This window comes from Ursus americanus, chromosome 4 (genome assembly GCF_024610735.1).
Source record: "Ursus americanus isolate L20-20 chromosome 4, mUrsAme1.1.p, whole genome shotgun sequence".
NCBI classification, from domain to species: Eukaryota; Metazoa; Chordata; class Mammalia; order Carnivora; family Ursidae; genus Ursus; species Ursus americanus.
Genome location: NC_142130.1, coordinates 17131902 through 17135855, shown reverse-complemented (window position 1 = coordinate 17135855; position 3954 = coordinate 17131902).

The following is a 3954-nucleotide window of genomic DNA, read 5'->3' as shown; positions in this document are numbered from 1 at the left end:
TAGCAAACATGCAGTTCCTACTTCCTAAGATACCTTTTCCTTTCCACTTCCTCTGCACCTCTCATAAGCTTTATTTTTTTTTTTTAAGATTTATTTGAGATAGGGAGAGAGTACACAGGGAGAGGGGCAGAGGAAGAGGAAGAGAGGTGGAGAGAGACAATCTCAAGCAGACTGCACTGAGCAGGGAGCCTGACGTGGGGCTTGATCTCATGACCCATGAGATCTTGACCTGAGCTGAAACCAAGAGTCTGACGCTTAATCAGCTGAGCCACCCAGGTGTCCCACTTCTTGTAAACTTCTAAAACAAAAACAATTTTAATTTTTATTTATTCATACACATATGAATAAATATACATATGTATATATATACATACACATACACTTTTTTTTATCAAAAGGTACAAAAAGACATAGAGGAATGTCTCTCCTCTACCTGTGTCCCCAGCTGCCCCATTCTCCTCTTCAGAGATGTTCTATGCTTCTATGAGTAATTATGTAGATATATCACCCCCCCCCTTGCAACTTTCCTGGTATAAATGGTAGCTCACACTACGGTGAGTTTTAAAAAGCATTCTCTTCGAAGACTAATTTTAAGATGTTTACTTTTGAGCATTTTTATTTAAAATATCTTAGTTGCTAGTTTATACACACAGCTAGAAACTGAAACAATACAAAAGGGTGAAAAAAGCAGGGAGCCTGTGTGGCTCTGTTGGTTAAGTGTCTGCTTTCAGCTCAGGTCATGATCTCAGGGTCCTGGGATCGAGCCCTCTGTTGAGCTCCCCACTCAGTGGAGAGTCTGCTTCTCCCTCTCCCTCAGTCCCCTCCCATGCTCTCTCTCAAATAAATAAAATCTTTAAAAAAAAAGAAAGAAAGAAAGAAAGAAAGAAAGAAAAGAAAAGAAAAGAAAAGAAAAGAAAAGAAAAGAAAAGAAAAGAAAAGAAAAGAAAAAGAGAGTGAAAAAAGCAAGTCTCCCTCCCTCCGATTCTTGAAATTCCTTGGTTTCTCCACGCAGACTGCCCCACTCTTACCAGGTTCTTTTTTAACCTTCCAGAGATAATTTCTTCAAGTAAAAGCGTGTATGTGTATCCCTTCCCCTATCTTTTTTGTTTATTCACACAAGCAGTAACATACTGAACACGCTGTTTTGCACCTGACTTTTTTCACTCAACTGTTTTATCTTGGAGATCATTCCAAGTCCCGTTATGTGTAATTCTATCTTACTCATTTTAACATCAGACAGAATTCCATTATATGTATATACCATAATTTATTTTACCAATTCTCTATACACAGACATTACGTGGTTTCTAGTTGTTTGCTGGTATAAAGAATGTTGTGATGACTATTCTTTTCTGCATGCATGTGTGAGAGAGTTTTTATGCAGCATGAATTCCCAGATGTGGAATTGGTGGGTCACAGGGTATATGCATTTCTTTCGATGGTCATTGCCAAATTACTCAGAAGTTGTACAATTTACATTCATCCATTAACATGTTTGGGGGTGTACTTTTTCCTCCAAACCTCACCAGCGTAGAACTTTATCAAACTTCTATCCAGATGGAGTTTTTATATAAGATGTTTCATTCATTCATTAGCTGTTTAGGCAGAGCCCCTGATTATACTAACTGTGCCATTAATGGTGTACCAGATCCAGGACTACATTTTGGAGGCTCTAGACTCTGGATGACAAAAGCAAGCTGAATCTTTGATCCCCTAATTTATGGAACACCCGCTCTAGGCCAGGCACTGAGGATACAAGGAGAGGTGAGCTGTGGTTCCACTCAAGGCCTGTAACAGTTCCCACATTATAGAAAATGGCTGCGAATACTTTCCAGTTGCTAGTTGGAGAACAGATCCAAATGTTCACTTAGACTTCGGCTACCACCAAAGCTTGCAAAGATGTGGGTGGTGGTTGTGCAATCCTTTCATTTAAAGTCTTTTATCTCCGCTCTGGCATATGAATAAGACAGTCGCAAAGAAAAGAGAAAGCATCTGGCACACCCAATAGGTGGTACTCCCATTTTAATTGCGGGATGCCCTCTGGCTCTAGCCAGGGAACAGCTTCTAGGGTTTGTTTGGTTGGGAGGTGTGAGAACGTGTTTCTTTTGTTCTGGTTCTGTGGGGGATAGGGGGAGATCCAAGTTTTTTAGAAAAAATATATGAGAAACAGAGGGATCGTTAATTACAAAACCATCGGTCTTCGCAGATAATTCAAATAACTAGCCATCTTCCAGCGCTACCTAAAGGAACTATAAGAAAAGCTGTATTTTGGGGCACCTGGGGGGCTCAGTCGGTTGGGCGTCTGCCTTCAGCTCGGGTCGTGGCCTCAGGGTCCTGGGATGGAGCCCTGCATCAGGCTCCCTGCTTGGCTGAGAGTCTGCTTCTCCCTCTCTCTCTGACCCTCCTCCCTGCTTGTTCTCTCTCTCAAAAAAAAAAAAAAAAATTAAAAAAAAAAAAACCAAACCTGTATTTAAACTTACCATTGTGTTTGTTGATTTCTGATAAAAATGTCAAAAGTGACCATATCCAGATGGAAAAACCCAAACACTGAAGAATTTGAGCAAGAAACAAGGTCATAATTAGCCTACTGTACATAATCAGTACAATGAGGTGTGATTCTGGAGTCCAGCCTCTCTTTCCCCCCTGTCCCTTTACCTCATACAGCTTCTATGGAATCACATTATGCTACTCTAAGATTACTCACTTTATCAACTGTCAGACTTTGATAAACTCACGCAGGGATTAAAAAGCCTCTGGTTTTACTCCTCGTACCATCAGTGGTGCACCAAATCCGGGAATACATTTTCGGGGCTCTAGACTCTGGATGACAAAAGCAAGCAGAATAATTCACAAGCTAAACCTTTGATCATTTCGTATCGTTCTGTCAGCTGTTAGAAGCATCAAAGTCATTCCCACTGTGCCAGCTGGGCTATAGGAAGAAACACAGAGATAGCAATGCTCTGGGAAACTTTTGGTGCCTATCCCCTGAGACATCTGAACAAAGAGATTATGAAGGATTTTATCCCTTCTGAAAGGTTCCCGAGTAACATTTGACAGTAACCTTTATGACTGCAACTGCTAGTTTTTTCCAAGAAGACTTGTTAAAAAAACTTTACCTAAAATTTCTATACTTCACATCATTATCACTATGATCATAATCACAGCTGCTAACTAGCATTTATTGAACTGTGGTTATTGCAAACTGCTGACCCTGAGGATACAACGGGAATAAAGCAAAGAAAATCAGGAAAAAATACAAACTTTGACAAACATGTAATGCAGATAAGGATTGAAAGAGAACACAGAGAAATGAAAACGGTTGTATGCAACTAGTAGAGTCATGTGCACATTTTTTAATGTTTTGTTTGGTCTCATAAATTTGTCTTAACCATCCTTATTTTTTAAAAATCATTTAAAATTTTACACTAGGAAAATAATTTTACAATCCTAAATCGGGATATTGATCTCTGGGTTAACATTTTGGTACATATTATTTCAGGTTTTTTTTCCTTTGCTTGAACTATTTCTTTACCTAATTAAGGATATAGATGTAATTTTACATATAATTACAATATCTTAATATATAATCACATATAGTTACACATAATTTTATTTATATAATTTGATGTATAAAATATTTAATAATATACTATATAAGTACACATTCTGTTAAATATGCATATTTTGCTTAATATAATTTAAACAGGTTTCCATAGTATTATATAGAGATTTACCTAATTTTTACAAAAATAATTGTTTAGAACAGGGATCAGCAAAGTATAACCTGTGGGTTACTTGCATATTTTTGTAAATAAAGTTTTACTGGAACATCCTATGCTTTTTTGTTTCCTGAGTGTCTATGGTGGTTTTTGTGCTACAACTGCACAATCGACTAGTTGCAAAAGGGACTTCATGGCCCACAAGCCTTAAATATTTATTATCTGTCATTTTACG